Source organism: Somniosus microcephalus, chromosome 12, assembly GCF_052327205.1.
Source record: "Somniosus microcephalus isolate GS21.2 chromosome 12, FLI_Smic_1.0, whole genome shotgun sequence".
NCBI classification, from domain to species: Eukaryota; Metazoa; Chordata; class Chondrichthyes; order Squaliformes; family Somniosidae; genus Somniosus; species Somniosus microcephalus.
This window is the reverse complement of record NC_140998.1, coordinates 45,644,524-45,652,853: the sequence shown is the minus strand read 5'-3', so window position 1 is coordinate 45,652,853 and position 8,330 is coordinate 45,644,524.

Genomic DNA, 8,330 nt, shown 5'->3' with positions numbered 1-8,330 from the left:
GAAGGTACTCCCACAGTGTTGTTAGGGAGGGAGTTCCAGGATTTTGACCCAGCGACGATGAAGGATCGATGATATACTTCTAAGTCAGGATGGTGTGTGACCTGGAGGGTAACTTGGAGGTGGTGGTGTTCTCATGCACCTGCTGCCCTTGTCCTTCTAGATGGAAGAGTTCGTGGGTTTGGGAGGTGCTGCCGAAGTATTGAGTATTCGTGGAGCCTCTTCCTCCCGTTAATTGTTTAATGGTCCACCACCATTCACGACTGGATGTGGCAGGACTGCAGAGCTTTGGTCTGATCCGTTGACTGTGGCAGCGCTTAGCTCTGTCTATAGCATGCTGCTGCTGTTTAGTATGCCTGTAGTCCTGTGTTGCAGCTTCCCCAGGTTGGCACCTCATTTTTAGGTACACACTCCTCATTGAACCAGGGTTGGTCCCCTGGCTTGACGGTAATGGTAGAGTGAGGGATATGCCGGGCCATGAGATTACAGATTGTGATGGGATACAATTCTGCTGCTGCTGATGGCCCACAGCACCTCATGGATGCCCAGTTTTGAGCTGCTAGATTGCCTAAGCAGCAGCAGCGCTGCGGATGATCTGAGCAACAACAAAAACCAAGGTATGACATCACAAGACAGCAGGTAGGTGATTGGTTGGTGAGTATTAACATTTTTTCTCTCTAAGCTAGGACAGGGGTTTAAACTAGGAACGGGAATCTATAACATACTTAAATTTATAACTTAACTAGTTAAACTAATTAATATAACTATAAATAGTCATTGAATAAAGACTTTAACTAATTAAATAAATAAAATAAGTTTAGACTAAGATATGGCAGAGCAGTTGTGTGTCTGTTGCAAGACTGTCCCGAGCGAACACATCTGCAGTAGATGTCTCTGTCTCGAATCTCTCCGGCTCAGATTAATTAAGCTGGAGTGCGAGTTGGAGACACTCCGACACATAAGCGAGGGGGAGAAATTTGCTCCAGACTTCAGTCACACATCGTAGAGAGGTGCAGAATCAGAATGTGGTTGGTGTGACTGATAGTGTGCAGAGTAAGGGGAACCCAGGTAAGAATGGGAACAAGGATACACAGAAACTGATCCTATCCAACAGGTACAATGTACTTGCTACCTGTGAGGATAAGGATAAAGACTGTGGGAAGGACAGCCAGAATGCAGACCATGGCACTTTGGAGCAGGAGGCTGTCCTAAGGGGGGAGGAGGAGGAGAGGAAGTGTAATGTGGTAGTTTAGGGGATTCTATAATTTGGTGCATATAGGTACCAACGATATAGGTAAAAACCGGGATGTGGTCCTAAAAGCTGAATATAAGGAGTTAGGAGGTAAATTAAAAAATAGGACCTCAAAGCTAGTAATCTCAGGATTGCTACCAGTGCCACATGCTAGTCAGAGTAGAAATAGAAGGATATTTCAGATGAATACGTGGCTAGAGGAATGGTGCAAGGGGGAGGGATTCAAATTCCTGGGACATTGGAACCGGTTCTGGGGGAGGTCGGACCAGTACAAAACGGACGGTTTGCACCTAGGCAGGGCCGGGACCGATGTCCTAGGGAGAGTGTTTGCTAGTGTTCTGGGGGAGGGTTTAAACTAAAATGGCAGGGGGCTGGGAACCTGAGCGGGGAGACAGAGGAAACGGAAACAAGGATAAAAGCAAAAGACAGGAAGGAGAAAAACAAAAGTGGCAGACAGAGAAATCAAGGGTTTAACTCAAACATGGCCACAGTAAATAATAATTCTAAAAGATCTAAGAGCGTTAAAAAAACAAGCCTGAAGGCTTTGTGTCTTAATGCGAGGAGCATTCGTAATAAGGTGGATGAATTAGCTGCGCAAATAGAGGTAAACGAATATGATATGATTGGGATTATGGAAACATGGCTCCAGGGTGGCCAAGGCTGGGAACTCAACATCCAGGGGTATTCAATATTCAGGAAAAATAGGCAGAAAAAAAGATGGGGTAGCATTGCTGGTTAAAGAGGGGATTAACACAATTGTAAGGAAGGATATTAGCTCTGATGATATGGAATCTGTATGGGTAGAACTGAGAAATACCAAGGGGCAGAAAACATTAGTGGGAGTGGTATATAGACCTCCAAACAGTAATGCGAAGGTCGGGGATGGCATTAAAAGGGAAATTAGAGAAGCGTGCAATAAGGGCACAGCAGTTATCATGGGTGACTTTAATCTACATATAGATTGGGCTAACCAAATTAGTAACAATACTGTGGAGGAGGAATTCCTGGAGTGTATACGGGATGGTTTCCTGGACCAATATGTTGAGGAACCAACTACAGATCAGGCCATCTTAGACTGGGTATTATGTAATGAGAAAGGATTAATTAGCAATCTTGTGCGAGGCCCCTTGATTCGGAGCGATCATAATATGATAGAATTTTTCATTAAGATGGAGAGTGAAGTAGTTGACTCAGAGACGAGGGTCCTCAATTTAAATAAAGGAAACTATGATGGTATGAGGCGCGAGTTGGGTAGGATTGATTGGGGAATATCACTCAAAGGGATGATGGTGGATAGGCAATGGCAAACATTCAAAGACCGCATGGATGAACTATAGAATTTGTTCATCCCAGTTTGGCATAAAAATAAAACAAAAAAGACTCAACCGTGGCTAACAAGGGAAATTAGAGATAGCCTAAGATCCAAGGAGAGGACATATAAATTGGCCAGAAAAAGCAGTAAACCTGAGGATTGGGAGCAGTTTAGGATTCAACAAAGGAGGACAAAGGGATTAATTAAGAAGGGGAAAATAGAGTATGAGAGTAAGCTTGCAAGGAACATAAAAACTGACTGTAAAAGCTTTTATAGATATGTGAAGAGAAAAAGATTGGTGAAGTCAAGCGTAGGTCCCTTGCAGTCAGAATCAGGGGAATTTATAATGGGGAACAAAGAAATGGCAGACCAATTAAATACATACTTTGATTCTGTCTTCACAAAGGAGGACACAAATAACCTCCCAGAGATGTCGGGGAACATAGGGTCTAATGAAAGGGAGGAACTGATAGAAATCAATATTTGTAGGGAAATGGTGTTCGAGAAATTGATGGGATTCAAGGCCGATAAATCCCCAGGGCCTGATAATCTACATCCTAGGGTACTTAAGGAAGTGGCCCTAGAAATAATAGATGCATTGCTGGTCATCTTCCAAAATTCGATAGACTCTGGAACAGTACCCATGGATTGGCGGGTAACTAATGTTACCCCACTGTTCAAAAAAGGTGGTAGAGAGAAAACGGGGAATTACAGACTGGTAAGCCTGACATTGGTAGTGGGGAAAATGCTAGAGTCCATTATAAAAGATGTAATAGCAGAGCACTTGGAAAACAGTGACCGGTTACAAAAGGTAAATCGTGCTTGACTAATCTACTGGAATTTGTTGAGGATGTAACTGGTAAAATAGATAAGGGAGAGCCAGTGGATGTGGTGTATTTGGACTTTCAGAAGGCTTTCGATAAGGTCCCGCATAAGAGATTAGCGTGTAAAGTTAAGGCACATGGGGTTGGGGGCAAGGTATTGTCTTGGATAGAGAACTGGTTGGCAGACAGTAATAAAAGTGTTGGAATAAACGGCTCTTTTTCCGAGCGGCAGGCAGTGACTAGTGGGGTACCGCAGGGATCGGTCCTTGGACCCCAGCTATTCACAATATATATATATATGATCTGGACGAGGGAACTAGATGTAATATCTCCAAGTTTGCAGACGACACAAAGCTGGGTGGGCATGTGTGCTGTGAGGAGGATGCCGAGAAACTCCAGTATGATTTGGACAGGTTGGGTGATTGGGCAGAAGCATGGCAGATGCAATATAACGTGGATAAATGCGAGGTTATCCACTTTGGTGTCAAAAACAGGAAGGCAGATTATTATCTGAATGGCAATAGATTGGGAGAAGGGGAAGTGCAACGAGACCTGGGCGCCCTTGTGCACCAGTCGCTGAAGGTAAGCATGCAGGTGCAGCAGGCGGTTAGGAAGGCAAATGGTATGTTGGCCTTTGTAGCGAGAGGGTTTGAGTACAGGAACAAGGATGTCTTGCTGCAGTTGTACAGGGCCTTGGTGAGACCACATCTTGAGTATTGTGTGCAGTTTTGGTCGCCTTATTTGAGGAAGGATGTTCTTGCCATGGAAGGAGTGCAGCGAAGATTCACCAGGCTGATACCTGGGATGGCAGGAATGATGTATGAGGAGAGATTGGGTCGATTGGGCTTGTACTCACTGGAGTTTAGAAGAATGAGAGGGGATCTCATCGAAACTTATAAAATTCTAACAGGACTAGACAGACTAGATGCAGGAAGGATGTTCCCGATGGTCGGGGAGTCCAGAGCCAGGGGTCACAGTCTAAGGATAAGGGGTAAGCCATTTAGAACAGAGATGAGGAGGAATTTCTTCACCCAGAGAGTGGTGAACCTGTGGAATTCTCTACCACAGAAGGCAGTAGAGGCCAATTCATTAAATATATTTAAAAAGGAGTTGGATATATTTCTTAAGGCTAAAGGGATCAAGGGATATGGGGAGAAAGCAGGGACAGGCTACTGAATTTGGATGACCAGCCATGATCGCATTGAAAGGCATAGCAGGCTCAAGGGGCCAAATGGACTACTCCTACTCCTACCTTCTATGTTTCTAATTCGGTAGACAGATAGCATCCTTTGCAATTAAGATCGAGAGTCCCGCATGGTATGCTGCCTACCTGGTGCCAGGGTAAGGGACATCTCGAACCGGCTTGAAAGGAGATTGGAGAGGGCGGGGGAAGATCCAGTCATTGTGGTCCACGTTGGGACCAACAACATAGGTAAGAGTAGGCAAGTGTTCTTGTTTGGGGAGTACCAGGAACTAGGAGCTAAATTAAAGAACAGGACCTCAAGGGTTATAATCCCTGGATTATTACCTGAGCCACGTGCAAATTGGCATGGAGATAAGCTGGTTAGGGAAGTGAACACGTGGCTAAAGGAGTGGTGTGGGAAAGAGGGGTTCCATTTCATGGGGCACTGGCACCAGTATTGGGACAGGAAGGAACTGTACCATTGGGACAGGCTGCACCTGAACCAGTCTGGGACCAGGGTCCAAGTGGAAAGGATAAGTAGGGTGGTCACAAGGACTTTAAAATAGTAAATGGGGGGGAGGGCTCAGGGGGAAATTGCAGTACAAATAGTAGTTCAAAAACAAATGAAAGGGAAGAGAGTAGAGTTACAGTCAGAAAATGTGCTTTAGGCACTACAGGTAAAGGGAAAGCTAAAAGATGTAAAGTGATTAAACTAGGAGAGAGAAATTAAGAAACATGTAAGTAAAACATCAGAGCTGAAGGACAGACTATGGTCTGTGGGCCAAATATGCGGTCTTTATACAAACACACAGAGTATTAAGGAATAAATTGAATGAACTGCAGGCACAAATTCAAATTGGATGGTATGACATGGTAGCCATTACTGAGACATGACTGCAAGACAGTCAGAACTGGGAACTAAATATATCAGGTTATAAGGTCTTCAGGACAGATAAGGTAAATGGCAGAGGGAGAAGAGTAACCTTAGTGATCAAGGATGCAATCATTTCAATGATAAGAGCGGATTTAAAGAGAGGTAAGCGGCCAGTGGAGACCTGATGGGTTACATAGATACATAGAAGATAGGAGCAGGAGTAGGCCATTCGGCCCTTCGTGCCTGCTCCGCCATTTAATGAGATCATGGCTGATCCTTTAATTCAGTATCCCGTCCCTGCCTTCTCTCCGTAACCCTTAACCCCTTTTGCCCGTAGAAATATATCTAATTCCCTCTTAAATATATTTAATGAGCTGGCGTACACTGCCCTCTGTGGCAATGAGTTCCACAGGTTCACCACTCTCTGAGTGAAGAAATTCCCCCTCATCTCTGTCCTAAATGGTTTAGCCCTTATCCTTAAATTATGTCCTCTAGTTCTGTTCTCACCCGCCAAGGGAAACATTCCTTCTGCATCCAGTCTGTCTAGACCTGTCAGAATTTTATACACTTCTATGAGGTCCCCTCTCAATCTTCTAAACTCCAGTGTGTACATCCCTAAACTACATAGTCTCTCCTCATAGGTCATTCCCGCCATTCCTGGTATCAGCCTGGTGAATCGCCGCTGCACCCCCTCCATGGCAAGAACATCCTTCCTCAGATGAGGCGACCAAAACTGTACACAGTACTCGAGGTGTGGTCTCACCAGTGCCCTGTACAGCTGCAGCAAGGTATCCCTGTTCCTGTATTCTAACCCTTTTGCTATGAAGGCCAGCATACCGTTTGCCTTCTTGACCGCCTGTTGCACCTGCATGCTCGCCTTCAGTGACTGGTGTACAAGAACACCCAGGTCTCTCTGTACTTCCCCCTCTCCCAATCTATTGCCATTTAAATAATAATTTGCCCTCCCGTTCCTGCACCCAAGGTGGATAACTTCGCACTTGTCCACATTATAGTGCATCTGCCATTTATCCGCCCAATCGCCCAGTCTGTCCAAATCGCTCTGGAGCTTCCTGGTCTCTTCCTCTGAGCCCACCCCACCTCCTAGTTTAGTGTCGTCTGCAAATTTGGAAATGCTGCATCCGACTCCCTGATCCAGGTCATTAATGTAAATTGTGAACAGCTGGGGGCCCAGGACAGATCCCTGTGGTACCCCACTTGTTACTGCCTGCCATTCAGAAAATGAGCCGTTTATTCCAACTCTCTGTTTTCTATCTGACAGCCAGTTCCCTATCCACGCCATTGAATTAAGAAATAGGAGAGGATCTAAGACTGTAGTGGGAGTTGTGTATAGGCCCCCTGGTAGTAGTTCTGAAGAGCTAGATTGTATAAATGCAGAGATTAGACAAGCGTGTAGCAAAGGCAAAGTGATTTTATTTGGGGGATTGTAACTTTCATATGGATTGGGAAAAGCAGAGTAGCACCTGTCAGAAAGGTAGTGAATTCCTTGAGTGTGTCCGGGATTGTTTTCTGCAGCAATATATCCCAGAGGTAACAAGGGGGCAAGCCATATTAGATTGAGTAATGAGCAAGATTTAGTTTACAGCCTAACTGTGTGTGAACATTTATCCAAGAGCAATCATAACATGATCGAGTTCAACGTAACGTTTGAAAGGGAGAAACGCGAGATAGCTACGAAGATTCTAGATTTAGGTAAGGTCGACTTCAACGGGATGAGGCAGAGACTGTCCACAGAAAACTGGGCAAATCTGTTAATGGGTAAAATGACAGAAGATCAGTGGGAGATGTTCAAAAAAGAATTTAATGTGTTACAGAACCAATTTATACCCCTGAGGGACAGGAGCACTACTTGCCAATAAAAAACAGTCGTGGACAACTAAAGGGACAGCATAAAACTAAAGGAAAGGGCATACAAAAATAGCACAGATCCTGGCCAATGGGAAAGATACAAAGAACAGCAAAGGGTCACAAAACGGATAGTAAGAGTCCCAAAAAGGGAGTATGAAAAGAAACTTGCAAGGGATATCAAAATCAATATGAAGAATTTTTACAATTACATGAGGAAAAGAGGGTGGACAGGAGCAATATTGGCCTCTTAAAAACTGAAAGTGGTGATATTGTCAATGACAATGGCGGACATGTTGAATAATTTGCATCAGTATTTACAGTAGAATAAGAGGATAGCATGCCAGAAGTCCCAATGAAACTAACATTGAATCATGGACAGGGACTCAATGAAGTTAATGTAAGTAAATTAACAGTAATGAAGAAAATAATGGCACTAAAGAGTGACAAATCCCCAGGACCAGATGGTTTCCATCCTAGGGTTTTAAAGGAAGTAGGTGCCACATTGCAGATGCCCTAATGATAATCTTCCAAAGTTCTCTAGATCCAGGAACCATCCCTTTAGATTGGAAGATTGCGCATGTCACTCCACTTTTTAAAGAATGGCAAGAGAGTGAAACCAGAGAATTATAGCCCAGTTAGCCTATAATCTGTTGTTGGGAAATTGCTAGAGTCTATAATTAAGGATAGGGTGACTGAACACCTCAAAAATTTTCAGTTGATCAGAGGGAGCCAGCATGAATTTGTGAAAGGTAGGTCATGCCTGACGAACCTGATTGCATTTTTTGAAGAGGTGCCTAAAGTAGTGGACAGGAGAATGTCTATGGATGTTATTTATATGGACTTCCAGAAGGCATTTGATAAAGTCCCACATAAGAAACTGTTATCTAAAATAGAAGCCCACAAAATTGAGGGTAAATTATTGACCTGGTTAGGAAATTGGCTGAGCGGCAGGCGGCAGAGAGTAGGGATAATGGGTAGGTACTCAAATTGGCAGGATGTGACTAGTGGTGTCCCGCAGGGAT